Source organism: Salmo salar, unplaced genomic scaffold (assembly GCF_965601325.2).
Source record: "Salmo salar unplaced genomic scaffold, fSalSal1 ptg000377l, whole genome shotgun sequence".
Lineage (NCBI taxonomy): Eukaryota > Metazoa > Chordata > Actinopteri > Salmoniformes > Salmonidae > Salmo > Salmo salar.
This window is the reverse complement of record NW_027675365.1, coordinates 231,144-252,297: the sequence shown is the minus strand read 5'-3', so window position 1 is coordinate 252,297 and position 21,154 is coordinate 231,144. Positions and strand designations below refer to the sequence as shown.

The 21,154-nt window shown below is 44.1% G+C and overlaps 1 long non-coding RNA gene across 1 annotated transcript; it reads right to left on the bottom strand.

The window, feature by feature from the left end:
* Positions 1-2,657: 2,657 nt before the first annotated feature.
* LOC145875857 (uncharacterized) lies at positions 2,658-20,023 on the bottom strand. Its single transcript, XR_014391360.1, has 4 exons — positions 16,417-20,023; positions 7,902-7,979; positions 3,081-3,425; positions 2,658-2,682 (listed from the first exon to the last, which is right to left on the bottom strand). It is a non-coding gene; the product is annotated as an uncharacterized LOC145875857 (long non-coding RNA).
* Positions 20,024-21,154: the final 1,131 nt, after the last annotated feature.

Below are 21,154 nucleotides of genomic sequence, written 5' to 3'. Positions count from 1 at the left end.
TCTCCCCTCTCTCTCCAGATGAAATCTCGCGTCTTGTGACGGCCGGCCGCCCAACAACCTGCCCACTTGACCCTATCCCCTCCTCTCTTCTCCAGACCATTTCCGGAGACCTTCTCCCCTTCCTCACCTCGCTCATCAACTCATCCTTGACCGCTGGCTACGTCCCTTCCGTCTTCAAGAGAGCGAGAGTTGCACCCCTTCTCAAAAAACCTACACTAGATCCCTCCGATGTCAACAACTACAGACCAGTATCCCTTCTTTCTTTTCTCTCCAAAACTCTTGAACGTGCCGTCCTTGGCCAGCTCTCCTGCTATCTCTCTCAGAATGACCTTCTTGATCCTAATCAGTCAGGTTTCAAGACTGGGCATTCAACTGAGACTGCTCTTCTCTGTGTCACGGAGGCTCTCCGCACTGCTAAAGCTAACTCTCTCTCCTCTGCTCTCATCCTTCTAGACCTATCTGCTGCCTTTGATACTGTGAACCATCAGATCCTCCTCTCCACCCTCTCCGAGTTGGGCATCTCCGGCGCGGCCCACGCTTGGATTGTGTCCTACCTGACAGGTCGCTCCTACCAGGTGGCGTGGCGAGAATCTGTCTCCGCACCATGCGCTCTCACCACTGGTGTCCCCCAGGGCTCTGTTCTAGGCCCTCTCCTATTCTCGCTATACACCAAGTCACTTGGCTCTGTCATATCCTCACATGGTCTCTCCTATCATTGCTATGCAGACGACACACAATTAATCTTCTCCTTTCCCCCTTCTGATAACCAGGCGGCGAATCGCATCTCTGCATGTCTGTCAGACATATCAGTGTGGATGACGTATCACCAGCTCAAGCTGAACCTCGGCAAGACGGAGCTGCTCTTCCTCCCGGGGAAGGACTGCCCGTTCCATGATCTCGCCATCACGGTTGACAACTCCCTTGTGTCCTCCTCCCAGAGTGCTAAGAACCTTGGCGTGATCCTGGACAACACCCTGTCGTTCTCCACTAACATCAAGGCGGTGACCCGATCCTGTAGGTTCATGCTCTACAACATTCGCAGAGTACGACCCTGCCTCACACAGGAAGCGGCGCAGGTCCTAATCCAGGCACTTGTCATCTCCCGTCTGGATTACTGCAACTCGCTGTTGGCTGGGCTCCCTGCCTGTGCCATTAAACCCCTACAACTCATCCAGAACGCCGCAGCCCGTCTGGTGTTCAACCTTCCCAAGTTCTCTCACGTCACCCCGCTCCTCCGCTCTCTCCACTGGCTTCCAGTTGAAGCTCGCATCCGCTACAAGACCATGGTGATTGCCTACGGAGCTGTGAAGGGAACGGCACCTCCATACCTTCAGGCTCTGATCAGGCCCTACACCCAAACAAGGGCACTGCGTTCATCCACCACTGGCCTGCTGGCCCCCCTACCTCTGAGGAAGCACAGTTCCCGCTCAGCCCAGTCAAAACTGTTCGCTGCTCTGGCACCCCAATGGTGGAACAAGCTCCCTCACGACGCCAGGACAGCGGAGTCAATCACCACCTTCCGGAGACACCTGAAACCCCACCTCTTTAAGGAATACCTAGGATAGGATAAAGTAATCCTTCTAACCCCCCCCCCCCCCCTTAAAAGATTTAGATGCACTATTGTAAAGTGGTTGTTCCACTGGATATCATAAGGTGAATGCACCATTTTGTAAGTCGCTCTGGATAAGAGCGTCTGCTAAATGACTTAAATGTAAATGTAAAAATTATGAACTGAAAATGAATATACTGCAATACAGGACATTAATGCAATACTTGTATGTATAAGACTATGTATAGTTTTAAACCAAAGTGTAATGATGCAAACTAGAAGAAGATTACCTTGAAACATCATTTCTTATTGAACATCATTTTGTATTGAAGTATTGAAGATGTAACTTCACCTGCTATAATGATCATCAGAGCTGTAGAGTTATTAGATGCTATTGTATTCTCAGCCTCACAGTAGTATTCTCCTCTGTCCTCAGAGATGATGTTAGTGATGCTGTAACTCTGTCCTGATGCTTTTGGTGAGGTAACATTCTTCTTGTACCAGGTGTATTTGTCCACAGGTGGGTTGGATTCACTGCTGCAGGTCAGAGTCACTGAACTGCCCTCCATTATTTCACCAGAGGGACTGACTGACACTGAGGTGTTCCTTGGACCATCTGGTGTTGAAGACCAGATTCATTTATAGCAACATTTGTGTTTACATTTTACAGGTGAGTTTGAAATCATTTAATTCAGAGTAAAAGACAATCAGAAAAATAATAATTAAAAAGAATGATGATATGGTGGTAATACAAATTCAAGGAAATGGATGTTACACACAAAAATATTTATTCATATTTATTCATATGGAAAACAATCTATTCCCAATTCAAGAATCAACATAATCAGTATATCAAATGAAACCCACAATGTACTGACATGTGACAGTGAGAGTCTCTTCAGCAGAGGGGAGATCCTCATGGCCTTCTACAGCACAGGAGTATCGGCCTGTATCCTCACTGCTGACTGAGAATAGGCTATAGACAGGAGAGGAGGTGTTGCTGTTTGGTATAGGCTGTCCATTCTTATACCAACTGTAGGCTGTGATGGGGTCCAGTGTACATTTGGTTCTACATATCAGTGTGACATTCTCCCTCTCTGACACAGACGTAGGATCCATCTCCAACACAACATCTAGAGTATGAGGAAACAAATCATTATTCTCCTCCTTTGTGTCTGTATAGCTGCCCTTTATAAGGTAATTATAGTCATTCATTAATGAATTTGATTTATTTAGCCAGGATAGTCAACTCTGTAATACTTTCCACTGTTTTCCAGGAAGTATTGGGTTCAATAGAGTCAATTTAAACAGATTTTAACACAACATTCTCATTAGCATACATGCTAAAATCACAGCATACACTGAAGCACACACATCATATGCTTTAGCATACATACAGAACCACACTCACATTACAACTATCTAGATAGATGTGAGATGAGTGACAGATACTGTAAATACAAACCAAGACAATTTTCTTGAACTAAATGGAATTCAACAGTTGAACTATATTGAATGTACGTAACTGTACCTGTGACAGACAGAGTGACTCCAGGACTGCCAATATATTTCCCTCCGGTCTGATCTGTTAATAATCTGAACTTGTACTCAGCAGAGTCACTCTCTCTCAGGTCTGTGATCCTCAGTGTGTGACAATTCTTCTGATCTCCATGACACTCCAGACGACCTGCATACTCTGGGTCCTGACCTAGATCTTTAGGTTCTTTACCAGTCCCAGATTCAGTGAACCAGAGGGTTGTTGTGACTGTACCACTGGGATATGTATAAGAGCAGTGCAGCTCCACTGTTGACCCCTTCAAGGCACAGATACTTTTCTTGGTGTAAGTCACACTCCAGACATTCTGACCCAGTACCACTGAAACAAGGTCACACAACACAATGCTATCAGAATTAAGCCAATGTATCTCTGTAATGTGTCTGTATCTATGTAATGTGTCTGTATCTCTGTAATGTGTCTGTGTCTCTGTAATGTTTCTATATCTGTAATGTGTCTGTATCTCTGTAATGTGTCTGTATCTATGTAATGTGTCTGTATCTCTGTAATGTGTCTGTATCTCTGTAATGTGTCTGTATCTCTGTAATGTGTCTGTATCTCTGTAATGTGTCTGTATCTCTGTAATGTGTCTGTATCTCTGTAATGTGTCTGTATCTCTGTAATGTGTCTGTATCTGTAATGTGTCTGTATCTGTAATGTGTCTGTATCTCTGTAATGTGTCTGTATCTCTGTAATGTGTCTGTATCTATGTAATGTGTCTGTATCTCTGTAATGTGTCTGTGTCTCTGTAATGTGTCTGTATCTATGTAGTGTGTCTGTGTCTCTGTAATGTTTCTATATCTCTGTAATGTGTCTGTATCTCTGTAATGTGTGTCACGTCCTGGCCAATATAAGGGTTAATTGTTATTGTAGTTTGGTCAGGACGTGGCAGAGGGTATTTGTTTTATGTGGTTCGGGGTGGTGTTTTGGTAGAAGGGCGTTTGATTTATTATTTCCGGGTTTTTGGTTTATGGTCTATGTTTATGTATTTCTATGGTTAATGTATTTCTATGTTAGGTTGATTGGGGTTTGGGACTCTCAATTGGAGGCAGGTGCTTCCTCGTTGCCTCTGATTGAGAGTCCTATATATGGGTAATTGTTTGGTGTAGGTTTTTGTGGGAGATTGTTTCTTGTCTAGCGTGTGTGAGCCTGAGAAGACTGTTCGGGGATCGTGAGTTTGTTTTGTTGTTTTGGTGTTCATTTTGAGTTTAATAAATGTTCAAGATGAACAAACACAGTCCTGCTGGATTTTGGTCCTCCTTCACCATCGATAACTGTGACAGAATCTCCCACCACAAAAGGACCAAGCAGCAGAGGAAGGAGCAACAGGTGGACTGGAAGGAGCAGAGGGAATTTGAATTGGACAAACGGGAGAAATGGACATGGGAGCAAGTTATGGCCGGAGAGGGCCCATGGAAGAAATGGAGCAAAGACCGGGAATGCTACCGAGGAACACGACTGCCGATTAAACCCGAGAGGCAGCCCCAATAATTTTTTTTGGGGGGGCATATGGGTAGTTTGGCGGGGCAAGTTTGGAGCCCCAGGCCAAATCCCCGGACTGTGTCACAGAAGCCAGTTAATGGACATGTCTCGTGCTTCGGGGTAATGAGTATTATGGCGAGGCCAAGTGTTTTTAGGCCAGTACACGCTATACCAGCACCCCGCATTTACCAGGGGGTAGTAGGCATTCAGCCAGAAAGGGCGATGCCAGGTTTAAGCTCGAGACCGCCAGTAAGCCTCCACGGTCCTATATATCCTGTTCCCGCTCCACGCACTAGCCTAGAGGTGCGTGTTCCCAGTCTGGCACGTCCAGTACCAGCACCACGCACCAGGTTTCAAGTGCATCAGCCCAGTCCGACTCGTCCTGTTCCCGCTCCCCGCATTAGCCTGGAAGTGCGTGTTCCCAGGCTGATAACCCCAGTACCAGCACCACGCACCAGGCTTCCAGTGCGTCGGCTCAGTCAGAAGTCGCCAGAGCTGCCCGTCAGTCAGGAGTCGCCAGAGCCGCCCGTCAGTCAGGAGTCGCCAGAGCCGCCCGTCAGTCAGGAGTCGCCAGAGCCGCCCGTCAGTCAGGAGTCGCCAGAGCCGCCCGTCAGTCAGGAGTCGCCAGAGCCGCCCGTCAGTCAGGAGTCGCCAGAGCTGCCCGTCAGTCAGGAGTCGCCAGAGCCGCCCGTCAGTCAGGAGCCGCCAGAGCCGCCCGTCAGTCAGGAGCCGCCAGAGCGGCCCGACTGCCCGGAGATGCCAGAGCGGCCCGACTGCCCGGAGATGCCAGAACGGCCCGACTGCCCGGAGATGCCAGAGTGGCCCGACTGCCCGGAGATGCCAGAGCGGCCCGACTGCCCGGATCAGCCAGAGCGGCCCGTCGGCCAGGATCAGCCAGATCGGCCCGTCGGTCAGGATCAGCCAGAGCGGCCCGTCGGCCAGGATCAGCCAGAGCGGCCCGTCAGCCAGGATCAGCCAGAGTGGCCCATCTGCCCAGAGTCTGCTGATGACCAAAAATCAAGGGAGTCTAGCAGCAACCCTAAACTGAGTAAGCCTGACATTTCAGAACTTAAAGTAATTAACGGTTTAATTGATGAGTCTGCATACAGGGTGGAGAGGAGGAGGTCTGCCCATGATCCAGAGCAGGGGGAGTCTGCCTACGGTCCGAGGCAGATCGGGTCGGTCGGCACTCTGGAGGACAATAGGCCGGAGCCTGAACCACCACCTGTATAAGTGGGTTGGGGAGGGGGGGTGTAGCACAAGTGCCGTCGGTGACGGCAGCCACCCTCCCTTTAGTTTAGGGGGATTTTTTGTTGTTTGGGGTTTTTGTTATTCTTGAGGTGCTTCCGGGGTTAGCACCTTTAGGGGGGGGGGGGGGGTACTGTCACGTCCTGGCCAATATAAGGGTTAATTGTTATTGTAGTTTGGTCAGGACGTGGCAGAGGGTATTTGTTTTATGTGGTTCGGGGTGGTGTTTTGGTAGAAGGGCGTTTGATTTATTATTTCCGGGTTTTTGGTTTATGGTCTATGTATTTCTATGTGTAGTCTGGTTAATGTATTTCTATGTTAGGTTGATTGGGGTTTGGGACTCTCAATTGGAGGCAGGTGCTTCCTCGTTGCCTCTGATTGAGAGTCCTATATATGGGTAATTGTTTGGTGTAGGTTTTTGTGGGAGATTGTTTCTTGTCTAGCGTGTGTGAGCCTGAGAAGACTGTTCGGGGATCGTGAGTTTGTTTTGTTGTTTTGGTGTTCATTTTGAGTTTAATAAATGTTCAAGATGAACAAACGCAGTCCTGCTGGATTTTGGTCCTCCTTCACCATCGATAACTGTAACAATGTGTGTGTATCTCTGTAATGTGTCTGTATCTCTGTAATGTATCTCTGTAATGTGTCTGTATCTCTGTAATGTGTCTGTATCTCTGTAATGTATCTCTGTAATGTATCTCTGTAATGTGTTTATATCTGCAATGTGTCTGTATCTATGCAATGTGTCTGTATCTATGCAATGTGTCTGTATCTATGCAATGTGTCTGTATCTATGCAATGTAAATGTGTTTATGTAAAACATAGGCACCACAATGTAAATAAGTCCCAGACTTTATTGTCCTTTAAATCAACAATCCTGGTCACTGTAAATAAACTGTGTGTACATGTGTGTATGTATTTTTTTTAACTGACCAATAAAATCAATCAATCCAAACTGTGCAGCAGCCATTTGATGAATGGAAAGAGACATTTGTTACAAAACACCAGAAAGCTGAATGACATTCAGAGATTGTCAAGCCTTCGATACTGGGTAAGCCTACAAGGTAAGGTGGGATGTATTCCTATTTGTTCAGATTGATTGTGGTTTTAAAAACGTAAACCATGCTATAGAAGTGCTCCAAGTCGTTATGCTTTTGTTTATTGGTTGTGTGGTGCATTGGCACAGAAACCTGTTGGTAGAAAATGTGAATATATTTTATATAATTATAAATATGGCATCAAAATTTTGAAAATCTGATTTCCCCCTGACTGATCACTGTCTGCAGCCGGCTCTGATCGTAATAATGAAATAGGCAGGGAGAGTGAGCTCATCCGTGGTGGTCGGCGAACCCTGAACCTTCTGGCCAATATCCCCTGTGTGCCATTGACTGTGCCACAAAAGCATGCTGAAGCGGCAAAGTCAATTTTCACATGAATAAACACACAGTCGCTATGTAATGATTACTAACTGGGTGGGTTGAGATTATTACATATAAAAGCACTAAACCTCTCTCTAAAAGCTTCACTTATACAAACGTTTTACTTGAACCCTAAATGGTTCTCCAGTAGATTAATAAGAAAAGCTCATCCATTGTTTAAAAATGGCCTTTTTGCCTTTGTGCAGATTGCCATGTCTCATTTTAGATTCATTGAGAATTATACTTTTTTCAAAAGTATCTGTCTTTTTCAAACAAGCATTACAGAGCTGGTTACAATTTCATCCCCCTGAAAAGGGAGAACAAATATTACAACAAATATTATGGCTGAACTCAAATGGTTGATAAAATACCTGTAATTATGGGAAAGATGTTTGAACGTTGTGGATGCTTGTGCTTTTTTTTCACCTTAAAGATGCATCAATTTCAAAATGAGTAGGGTTTGTCCACACCATGTTGCCATAGTTGGTGAGTTGAGTGTGAAACCACAGACAAGAATCACTCAGTGAGGTGTGAAAGATACCTATTTAAAGGGAAGTGGAGACGCCTAACACCAGAATAACATTATGATTCATATCCTTTAGAAATGTCTGTAGAGAAACAGAACAACTAAAAGATAAGAATGAGACCATACCTGTCACAGACCAGAGAAATACCAGCAACACACTTCCTGCTGTTCTCAAGGCCATTGTTGCATCTCCCACCCTGCAGTCTTAGAAACATAAACAACAACTCACTCTATAGCAGGTGAATAACTCCACCTGATACATTGAAGTAGAAACTGTAAATGGGGTACAGGGCCTCATTACTGAAAATGAACCAGGCTCATATTGTGCTGTGTTGTATTGTGCTATATGGTTGTCTATGTGAATACTGTCTGTCTGTAAGTCTATTGCACTATGTATGTAATGTGTGTGACGTGTTGCATGTCTGTCTTCGTCTGTCTATTTAAGATGACATGCTGTCTGATGCAAAAACTATTTCCTAATGGATACAATAAAGTCATCAACATCACAAACAACAAAAACAATCACTTATTGAACAGATGTGTAGAACTGTAAACACATATTTCAACATTGATTGTTGTGAAGCTGTTTATTCTCAGATCCCCAGATACAGGAGGATAAATGTTCAATTCTCTATGGTCCGTCAAGCTGTACAGCAGCCTAAAGACTGACCACCAGGTTCAATGATAACTCCTATCCCCAAGCTGTGAGGCTAAACAACAATTGACTCTCTCTCTCACACACACACACACACACACACACACACACACACACACACACACACACACACACACACACACACAGACACACACACACACACACACACACACACACACACACACACACACACACACACACACACACACACACACACACACACACACACACACACACAGACACACACAGACACACAGACACACAGACACACACACACACACACCATCTGTAGTGAAGGCCCATAAGGCCCATAGAGTCTGTATCAGTCTAGAGAGCTGGTTGTTATGGATGTAGAAAAGTTCAAACACACATCCTACACAGTATAGATGTCAACCCTACTCCCTATCAGTCCCAGTATAGATGTCAACCCTACTCCCTATCAGTCCCAGTATAGATGTCAACCCTACTCCCTATCAGTCCCAGTATAGATGTCAACCCTACTCCCTATCAGTCCCAGTATAGATGTCAACCCTACTCCCTATCAGTCCCAGTATAGATGTCAACCCTACTCCCTATCAGTCCCAGTATAGATGTCAACCCTACTCCCTATCAGTCCCAGTATAGATGTCAACCCTACTCCCTATCAGTCCCAGTATAGATGTCAACCCTACTCCCTATCAGTCCCAGTATAGATGTCAACCCTACTCCCTATCAGTCCCAGTATAGATGTCAACCCTACTCCCTATCAGTCCCAGTATAGATGTCAACCCTACTCCCTATCAGTCCCAGTATAGATGTCAACCCTACTCCCTATCAGTCCCAGTATAGATGTCAACCCTACTCCCTATCAGTCCCAGTATAGATGTCAACCCTACTCCCTATCAGTCCCAGTATAGATGTCAACCCTACTCCCTATCAGTCCCAGTATAGATGTCAACCCTACTCCCTATCAGTCCCAGTATAGATGTCAACCCTACTCCCTATCAGTCCCAGTATAGATGTCAACCCTACTCCCTATCAGTCCCAGTATAGATGTCAACCCTACTCCCTATCAGTCCCAGTATAGATGTCAACCCTACTCCCTATCAGTCCCAGTATAGATGTCAACCCTACTCCCTATCAGTCCCAGTATAGATGTCAACCCTACTCCCTATCAGTCCCAGTATAGATGTCAACCCTACTCCCTATCAGTCCCAGTATAGATGTCAACCCTACTCCCTATCAGTCCCAGTATAGATGTCAACCCTACTCCCTATCAGTCCCAGTATAGATGTCAACCCTACTCCCTATCAGTCCCAGTATAGATGTCAACCCTACTCCCTATCAGTCCCAGTATAGATGTCAACCCTACTCCCTATCAGTCCCAGTATAGATGTCAACCCTACTCCCTATCAGTCCCAGTATAGATGTCAACCCTACTCCCTATCAGTCCCAGTATAGATGTCAACCCTACTCCCTATCAGTCCCAGTATAGATGTCAACCCTACTCCCTATCAGTCCCAGTATAGATGTCAACCCTACTCCCTATCAGTCCCAGTATAGATGTCAACCCTACTCCCTATCAGTCCCAGTATAGATGTCAACCCTACTCCCTATCAGTCCCAGTATAGATGTCAACCCTACTCCCTATCAGTCCCAGTATAGATGTCAACCCTACTCCCTATCAGTCCCAGTATAGATGTCAACCCTACTCCCTATCAGTCCCAGTATAGATGTCAACCCTACTCCCTATCAGTCCCAGTATAGATGTCAACCCTACTCCCTATCAGTCCCAGTATAGATGTCAACCCTACTCCCTATCAGTCCCAGTATAGATGTCAACCCTACTCCCTATCAGTCCCAGTATAGATGTCAACCCTACTCCCTATCAGTCCCAGTATAGATGTCAACCCTACTCCCTATCAGTCCCAGTATAGATGTCAACCCTACTCCCTATCAGTCCCAGTATAGATGTCAACCCTACTCCCTATCAGTCCCAGTATAGATGTCAACCCTACTCCCTATCAGTCCCAGTATAGATGTCAACCCTACTCCCTATCAGTCCCAGTATAGATGTCAACCCTACTCCCTATCAGTCCCAGTATAGATGTCAACCCTACTCCCTATCAGTCCCAGTATAGATGTCAACCCTACTCCCTATCAGTCCCAGTATAGATGTCAACCCTACTCCCTATCAGTCCCAGTATAGATGTCAACCCTACTCCCTATCAGTCCCAGTATAGATGTCAACCCTACTCCCTATCAGTCCCAGTATAGATGTCAACCCTACTCCCTATCAGTCCCAGTATAGATGTCAACCCTACTCCCTATCAGTCCCAGTATAGATGTCAACCCTACTCAGTCTGGTCCTAAAGGACCCTCAGATAAATCCACTGTGTCATTCACACACATTCCAACACTCCTCCACTGAGACACTTTATGAATACAGGCCCTGATGTAACAACCAACACTGTCTCACCCTGATCTGTTTCACCTGTCTTGTGCTTGTCTCCACCCGCCCTCCAGGTGTCGCCAGTTTCCCCCCTTATCCCCTGTGTATTTATACAGTGGTGGAAAAGTACCCAATTGTCATACTTGAGTAAAAGTGAGTCACCCAGTAAAATACGACTTGAGTAAAAGTCTAAAAGTATTTGGTTTTAAATAATATGATATAAAGTATCAAAAATAAATGTAATTGCAAAAATGTACTTAAGTATCAAAAGTAAAAGTATGAATCATTTCAAATTCCTTGTTAAGCAAACCAGATGGCACAACTGTTTGTGTTTTGTTTGTATGTGCAGATAGCCAGGGGCACACTCCAACACTCAGAAATCATTCAGAAACAAAGCGTTTGTGTTTAGTGAGTTTTCACATCAGAATCAGTAGGGATGACCAGGGATGTTCTCTTGATAAGTGCGTGAATTGGACCTTTTCTGTCCTGCTAAGCATTCAAAATTTAACGAGGACTTTTGGGTGTCAGGGGAAATGTATTGAGTAATAAGTACATTATTTTCTTTTAGGAATGTAGTGAAGTAAAAGTGAAAGTTGTCAAAAATAAAAATAGTAAAATAAAGTACAGATACCCCAAAACAACTACTTCAGGAGTACTTGAAAGTATTTTTACTCAAGTACTTTACACCACTGCCTTTATACCTGTATTTTCTGTTTGTCTGTTGCCAGTTCGTCTCGCCAAGCCTACCAGCCTGGTTCTCCCTAGCCCCTGTTTCTCTCTAGCCCCTGGTTCCCCCTAGCCCCTGGTTCTCCCTAGCCCCTGGTTCTCCCTAGCCCCTGGTTCTCCCTAGCCCCTGGTTCTCCCTAGCCCCTGGTTCCCCCTAGCCCCTGGTTCCCCCTAGCCCCTGTTTCTCCCTAGCCCCTGTTTCTCCCTAGCCCCTGGTTCTCCCTAGCCCCTGGTTCTCTCTAGCCCCTGGTTCTCCCTAGCCCCTGTTTCTCCCTAGCCCCTGTTTCTCCCTAGCCCCTGGTTCTCTCTAGCCCCTGTTTCTCTCTAGCCCCTGGTTCCCCCTAGCCCCTGGTTCCCCCTAGCCCCTGGTTCTCCCTAGCCCCTGGTTCTCCCTAGCCCCTGGTTCTCTCTAGCCCCTGTTTCTCCCTAGCCCCTGTTTCTCCCTAGCCCCTGGTTCTCTCTAGCCCCTGGTTCTCCCTAGCCCCTGTTTCTCCCTAGCCCCTGGTTCTCTCTAGCCCCTGGTTCTCCCTAGCCCCTGGTTCTCCCTAGCCCCTGGTTCTCCCTAGCCCCTGTTTCTCCCTAGCCCCTGGTTCTCCCTAGCCCCTGGTTCTCTCTAGCCCCTGGTTCTCCCTAGCCCCTGTTTCTCCCTAGCCCCTGGTTCTCCCTAGCCCCTGGTTCTCCCTAGCCCCTGGTTCTCCCTAGCCCCTGGTTCTCCCTAGCCCCTGGTTCTCTCTAGCCCCTGGTTCTCTCTAGCCCCTGGTTCTCCCTAGCCCCTGGTTCTCCCTAGCCCCTGGTTCTCTCTAGCCCCTGGTTCTCCCTAGCCCCTGGTTCTCCCTAGCCCCTGGTTCTCCCTAGCCCCTGGTTCTCTCTAGCCCCTGTTTTTCTAGTTTTTCCGGTTTTGACCACTCTGCCTGTCCTGACCCTGAGCCTGCCTGCCGTTCTGTACCTTCCTGACTCTACCCTGGATTACTGACCTCTGCCTGCCCTTGACCTGTCGTCTGCCTGCCCCCTGTTTTGTTAATAAACATCTGTTATTCAAACTGTCTGCATCTGGGTCTTATCTGACACAGTTCTGATCCAAAACACAGCTCAAAACATAACAAGAAGTAAAATTATACATTCCCCTCAAGAATATGACTAATGACTAAAATCAAATAACCCAAAACTATTTTTCAAGATATTGTCACGCGTACTTATAGAGTGAAGTGAAGGAGAGAGGTCCTGTACAGAGAGTCAACCAGTTGATACATATTTAAAGTAGTCAGGGCACAAGTAGCTGATGCAGAACTGTCCTTTCCTCTTTAAGTCATTAACATGCATGACGACGAGAACAACATGTCAGAGAAGGGAGGTTACTGTATTAGAATGGGCCCTACATTTCTAAAATGGACAAAATGTCCCCCATTTCCACTTTTATTTAAATACAGAATCATGTTAACAATATGTTGACTATTCTTTATGGAATGTTTATAATATCTTAGAATGTGTTGCCTTGTCCCTCTGAGTTCTACATGGAACAGGTCAAAGTTCCATTTACATTTGGTCAGTTCCATGAAGTCATTCATTCTATTCTATAAACACATTCAATTTACACTCCTCATCAGCTGCATCAAAGTGATACTGAAGGTTTCAGTGTTCTAGACTAGAGCTCTCCCTACTGGCATCTCAGCATTACTGTAGTGTCTCTTCGTACGATGGGCAGTAATATAATGCCTTGATCATATTCAGTTACACTGGCTTCTTCCCAAATGGCACCCTATGTCAAAAGTAGTACACTATTAAGGGAACAGGGTGCCATTTGGGAGAGAACCACTGTTGGCCATCGTGTATAGTACTGGTACCTAATAATAATGTCCTCAATAATGTTGGGCTAATAACAACATAACAAACTAATGAAACGCAACACTGGTGTTAAAAAGTAAAATTTAAGCACACAAAAATTGATGTCTGTTCTATAGAACATGCCGCTATCATATTCTGTTCCACTGTTGGCCCTTGTGAACAGCAGATGGCAAGCAGTGGATAGCAGCCGATTTACGGGCTCCTGACCTACTCCGCTATTTTGTGTCTTTTTTGTGCTGATTTTAACTTTACTCTGACCGAAAACAGCTTCCGGACATCAGAACAGTGATCATTTAACTTGATATGGACAAACATTTCTACCTCAACGAGATGGCAAATTATGGACGTTCTGCTTACTCCGGACCAGGCCCTAATCCCCCGGGACTCGAAAGAGGAAGTGGCGGCAATAGAGAGGCAAGTGAGCAGGCATCCTGACGAGATTACGTTGGCGATCAAATAGACCACCATTGCCCTCTGTTCTATTGTAAATAAGATTGTGTTCTTAACTGACTTTCCTAGTTAAATAAAGGTTAAATACAAAATGTATTTAATAAATTAATATTGGCGAACGTGCAGTCACTGGAGAACAAACTGGATGAGCTATGTTCTATCCTATCACTGGAAAACTGTAATACGTTTTTCTTGAGTTGTGGCTGAATGAGGACCTGGATATACATCTTGCTGGTTTTTCTACACAAAAATGTTTTGCTTTCTAGAACCTTAAAGGGTTATTTGGCTGATGCCATAGGAGAACCCTTTGAAGAATCCTTTTAGGTTCCAGGAAGAACCTTTTTGAATTACAGGTAGAACCTTTTTGGGTTCCATGTAGAACCCTTTCCACAGAGTGTTCTACATGTAAACGAAAGGGGTTCTACCTAGAACCAAAAAGGGTGCTCCTATTGGGACAGCCGAGGAACCCTTTTGGAACCCTTTTCTCTAAGAGCATCTTCAAGAATGGATGGCAGACTCTGGTAAGTCGAAGGGAGGAGGGGTGTGTCTCTTTGTTAAGGAAGTCTCAAGTTTTTGCTTGCCTGAGTTAGAATACCTTGTGATAAGCAGTAAACAATACTGTTTACCAAGAGAGTTTTCATCTACACTGAACAAAAATATAAACGCAACATGCAAAATATTTTAAGATTTTACTGACTTACAGTTCATATAAGGAAATCCGTTAATTTAAATAAATGTATTAGGACCTAATAGATTTCATATGACTGGGAATACACATATGCATCTGTTGGTCACAGATACCTTAAAAAAAAGGAGGGGCATGGATCAGAAAACTAGTCAGTATCTGGTGTGACCACTTTTTGTCTCATGCAGCGCGACATCTCCTTTCCATAGAGGCCTGTCGAATGTTGTCCAACTAATCTTTAATGGCTGTGAGAAGTTGCTGAATATTGGCAAGAACTGGAACATGCTGTCGTACACGTCGATCCAGAGCATCCAAAAGCATTCTCAATAGGACAGTGGTGAGTATGCAGGCCATAGAAGAACTGGGACATTTTCAGCTTCCAGAAATTGTGTATGATTCTTGCGACATGGGGCCATGCATTTTGATGCTGAAACATGAGGTGATGGCGGTGGATGAATAGCACAAAAATGGGCCTCAGGATCTCGTCACAGTATCTCTCTGTATTCAAATTGACATCGATAAAATGCAATTGTGTTCGTTGTCCATAGCTTATGCCTAACCATACCATAACCCCACTGCCACCATGGGGTATACTGTTCACAACGTTGGCATCAGCAAAACGCTTGCCCAGACTACGCCATACACGCTGTCTGCTATCTGCCCGGTACAGTTGAAAACGGGATTCATCCGTGAAGAGCACACTTCTCCAGCGTGCCAGTGGCCATCGAAGGTGAGTATTTGCCCACTGAAGTCGATTACGATGCCAAACAGCAATCAGGTCAAAATATGCAGTTCTGTCCTTGAGCAAGGCAGTTAACACCCAACAACAACTGATCCCTGGTGCCGATGATGTCGATTAAGGCAGATCCCGCAGTGTTGCTCTGTTTCAGAGGGGTTAGGTTAACTGTAGAAGAAGTTTACAATTGGTTCATTCATCCCCTTCCTCTCCCCTGTAACTATTCCCCAGGTCGTTACTGTAAATGAGAACGTGTTCTCAGTCAACTTACCTGGTAAAATAACGGATAAATAAAATAAAGAAGACACATTTTAGTTGAATGGATTTAGTTGTGCAACTGACTGGGTATCCCCCTTTCCCTTACATGTGTGTACATTTTTATTTTACCTTTATTTAACTAGGAAAGTCAGTTAAGAGCAAATTCTTATTTTCAATGATGGCCTAGGAACAGTGGGTTAACTGCCTTGTTCAGGGGCAGAATGACAGATTTGTACCATGTCAGCCCAGGGATTCAATCTGCAACCTTTCAGTTACGAGTCCAACACTCTAACCACTAGGCTACCTGCCGCCCCATAACCACCTCAATTATTTCATACCCCTGCACATCAACTAGGTACTGGTAAATAGACATGTTATTTTTTACTCATTATTGTTATTTGTTATTCAGTTCCTTGTGTCACTATTTAAAATGTTTTTACTCTGCATTGTTGGAAATGGACCCGTTAGTAAGCATTTCAATCCACCGTCACTGTGTCTCACGTAAATAATACTCCTAAACACAACCCTCCATCACTGTGTTTCATATTAATACTGTATTACTCCTAAAAGCTAAACACCCAATCCCCTCTTACTTTAGCCCATTTTCAAACACGTCTCCACAAAAATCTATTACTGTCAGAGTCCTTAAAATAGCAGGAAAAAGTATTATATATGAAACCACATGTACAATACTGTATCAGATTAATATGCAGAAATACATCTACAGAGTACATAACAGAAAAACAAAACAACATACATTCCAATAGCATCGCCATGCACATAACAGGATACAGAAGTTCATGGTTACAAACAAATTATAAAATATACATATTTTAAGATATCGTCAAGCATACTTACAGAGTGAAGGGTAGACGTGTTGTAAGTTAACTTACTGTCAGTAAACAGACACTGAGTGTGAAGTTTGAGATCTGTGGTTAACCCAACATTGAAGTAGTCTGTGTCCATAGAGTTTAATAGAGGGCGCACTTGCTTCAAAACTAAAGCCATTGAATACAAACTTTCAGTTGGTTTACCGACTGTCATTAAAGTTATGGAAGTTGAAGAAGAAGACATTAACTACTTTAAAATGGAGATAGTCCTCAATTGCTCTTCTAATTCTGTTGCAGACGACATAATGACAAATATGCATAGATGGACCCTCTAGACAAATCTATGTCAGGAACTAAGAAGCTGATGCAGAGAGGGCTTCCTTCCTCAGTCACACATACAGTGTTCGAGAGCATCAAAACTGTGATGCATCGTGGGTAAATTGTGACTGACTGACTGACTGAGTGAGTGAGTAGTTATTTATCATGCAAGGTCATTTGTAGATCTCGACTCGTCTATAAAGTCGGCTGCAATGTCAAACACTCCTACATTTACATAACATTATAGCATTTGTAGCAAAAATCTAATTCAAATCATGGGACCGATAATATGATTTGTCAGATTAACATTAGCACATCATGTTCAAATCATCTATAAGTGACTTTGTTGAGCTTCACATTGAATTTTATACATTTGGATGATTTGGACATGATTTGGACATGATAAAATGACTAAAAGAAATGTGCAAAAAATGCTAATATTGGTCGGATGACTTGAATGGGATTTGTGCCACAAATGCTAAAACATTAGCAAGTGGAAACAGTACCAGGGGAAACTAAACCAAAGCATGGATTGCTGACATAGGAGGACATGAGGATGATGAGGGTGATGTGTTGATGAGGATGATGTGTTGATGAGGATGATGTGTTGATGAGGATGATGTGTTGATGATGATGATGTGTTGATGATGATGATGTGATGATGTGTTGATGAGGATGATGATGTGTTGATGAGGATGATGTGTTGATGAGGATGATGTGTTGATGATGATGATGTGTTGATGATGATGATGTGATGATGTGTTGATGAGGATGATGATGTGTTGATGAGGATGATGTGTTGATGATGATGATGTGTTGATGATGATGATGTGATGATGTGTTGATGAGGATGATGATGTGTTGATGAGGATGATGTGTTGATGAGGATGATGTGTTGATGATGATGATGTGTTGATGATGATGATGTGATGATGTGTTGATGAGGATGATGATGTGTTGATGAGGATGATGTGTTGATGAGGATGATGTGTTGATGATGATGATGTGTTGATGATGATGATGTGATGATGTGTTGATGAGGATGATGATGTGTTGATGAGGATGATGTGTTGATGAGGATAATGAGGATGATGTGGATGATGTGTTGATGAGGATGATGTGTTGATGAGGATGACGTGTTGATGAGGACGATGTGTTGATGTAGGATGCAGCTAAACAGCTTCACACAATAATTTCTGAGGTAGAGCCTCTACTGATTGAAGATAGCATGTAAATGGCTGTGAGAAACCTATCTAGTAACTGGACCTCTCTGTCTTTTAGAGTCCTGTAAAAGGCTGTGAGAAACCTATCTAATAACTGGACCTCTCTGTCTTTTAGAGCCCTGTAAAAGGCTGTGAGAAACCTATCTAGTAACTGGACCTCTCTGTCTTTTAGAGCTCTGTAAAAGGCTGTGAGAAACCTATCTAGTAACTGGACCTCTCTGTCTTTTAGAGTCCTGTAAAAGGTTGTGAGAAACCTATCTAGTAACTGGACCTCTCTGTCTTTTAGAGTCCTGTAAAAGGTTGTGAGAAACCTATCTAGTAACTGGACCTCTCTGTCTTTTAGAGCTCTGTAAAAGGCTGTGAGAAACCTATCTAGTAACTGAACCTCTCTGTCTTTTAGAGCCCTGTAAAAGGTTGTGAGAAACCTATCTAGTAACTGGACCTCTGCCTTTTAGAGTCCTGTAAAAGGCTGTGAGAAACCTATCTAGTAACTGGACCTCTGTGTTTTAGAGTCCATAGCATCCAAAGGCATATACATCTGTCAGCTGGTGTGACCTCAACAAGAAATGTCCAAAATTCCAACGCAATTACAACGTTAAAACAGACAACCCCCAACCTCACGTATGTGGACACTGCCCTGTCTGTAAAGGTATGTGGTATCCTACACTGCCCTGTCTGTAAAGGTATGTGGTATCCTACACTGCCCTGTCTGTAAAGGTATGTGGTATCCTACACTGCCCTGTCTGTAAAGGTATGTGGTATCCTACACTGCCCTGTCTGTAAAGGTATGTGGTATCCTACACTGCCCTGTCTGTAAAGGTATGTGGTATCCTACACTGCCCTGTCTGTAAAGGGGCTTTGAAAAGCAGAGACACTGAAGTGGTTCAAGAAGTGGAACATGAGTGCTACCTTCAACCATTGGATGAAGATGAACATTCAGAGACATTTGTGTTTTATGACTTTGAGAGTAATCAGCAACCAGGGGTTTATCTACCAATTGTTCTACTCTGTCTAAAACATTTATAAACCCCAGTACTAAAACACTGTGCACTACTCTGTCTAAAACATTTATAAACCCCAGTACTAAAACACTGTGCACTACTCTGTCTAAAACATGTATAAACCCCAGTACTAAAACACTGCTCAACTCTGTCTAAAACATTTATAAACCCCAGTACTAAAACACTGTGCTCTACTCTGTCTAAAACATTTATAAACCCCCAGTACTAAAACACTGTGCTCTACTCTGTCTAAAACATTTATAAAACCCCAGTACTAAAACACTGTGCTCTACTCTGTCTAAAACATTTATAAACCCCAGTACTAAAACACTGTGCTCTACTCTGTCTAAAACATTTATAAAACCCCAGTACTAAAACACTGTGCTCTACTCTGTCTAAAACATTTATAAACCCCAGTACTAAAACACTGTGCTCTACTCTGTCTAAAACATTTATAAACCCCTGCTACTAAAACACTGCTCAACTCTGTCTAAAACATGTATAAACCCCAGTACTAAAACACTGTGCTCTACTCTGTCTAAAACATTTATTAACCCCAGTACTAAAACACTGTGCTCTACTCTGTCTAAAACATTTATAATCCCCCAGTACTAAAACACTGTGCTCTACTCTGTCTAAAACATTTATAAACCCCCGGTACTAAAACACTGTGCTCTACTCTGTCTAAAACATTTATATAACCCCAGTACTAAAACTTTTATTTTTATCCCAATTCTAGATCCTATGATTCCTATCTTCTTTTGAATCCCTTGATCAAATCATATCAAATTATATTTGTCACATGCACCGAATACAACAGGTGTAGAAATTACATTGAAATTCTGACTTACAAGCCCTTAACCAACAATGCATTTAAGAAAACAAGGTTAAGAAAGTAACAAAATAAAACAATTATAGAAAATAGGACAAATGTTAAAATAAAAATAATTAAGGAGCAACAAAAAAATAACAGTCGCGAGGCTATATACAGGGGGTACCGGTACAGAGTCAATGTGGAGGCTATATACAGGGGGTACCGGTACAGAGTCAATGTGGAGGCTATATACAGGGGGTACCGGTACAGAGTCAATGTGGAGGCTATATACAGGGGGTACCGGTACAGAGTCAATGTGGAGGCTATATACAGGGGGTACCGGTACAGAGTCAATGTGGAGGCTATATACAGGGGGTACCGGTACAGAGTCAATGTGGAGGCTATATACAGGGGGTACCGGTACAGAGTCAATGTGGAGGCTATGTACAGGGGGTACCGGTACAGAGTCAATGTGGAGGCTATATACAGGGGGTACCGGTACAGAGTCAATGTGGAGGCTATATACAGGGGGTACTGGTACAGAGTCAATTTGAGGAGGCTATATACAGGGGGTACCGGTACCGAGTCAATTTGGAGGCTATATACAGGGGGTACTGGTACAGAGTCAATGTGGAGGCTATATACAGGGGGTACCGGTATAGACTCAATGTGCGGGGGCACTGGTTTGTCAAGGTAATTGAGGTAATATGTACATGTAGGTAGAGGTAAAGTGACTGTGGATAACTGGGTAGAAGAAGGTGTTGCAGCCAGTGTCAAAGCCCAAGGTAGTCAAGTCTTGTTTTTTTTGTAGACCCAGCCTTCAACAAGTGACACAGGGGGTACCGAGGCTTTCGACTCTGTCAATCACCACATCCTCATCGGCAGACTCAATAGCCTTGGTTTCTCAAATGATTGCCTCGCCTGGTTCACCAGCTACTTCTCTGAAAGAGTTCAATCTGTCAAATCGGATGGCCTCTGGTAGTTCTATGGGGGTGCCACAGGGTTCAGTTATTGGGCCAACTCTTTTCTCTGTGTACATCAATGATGTCTCTCTTTCTGCTGGTGAGTCTCTGATCCACCTCTACGCAGACAACACCATTCTGTATACTTCTGGCCCTTCTTTGGACACTGTGTTAACACTGTGTTAACAACCCTCCAGACGAGCTTCAATGCCATACAACTCTCCTTCCTTGGCCTCCAACTGCTCGTAAATACAAGTAAAACTAATGCATGCTCTTCAACCGATCGCTGCCTGCACCTAACCCGCCCGTCCTTACTTAGAATATGTGGACAACTACAAATACCTAGGTGTCTGGTTACACTGTAAGCTCTCCTCCCAGACTCACATCAAACATCTCCAATCCAAAGTTAAATCTAGAATTGGCTTCCTATTTCACAACAAAGCATCCT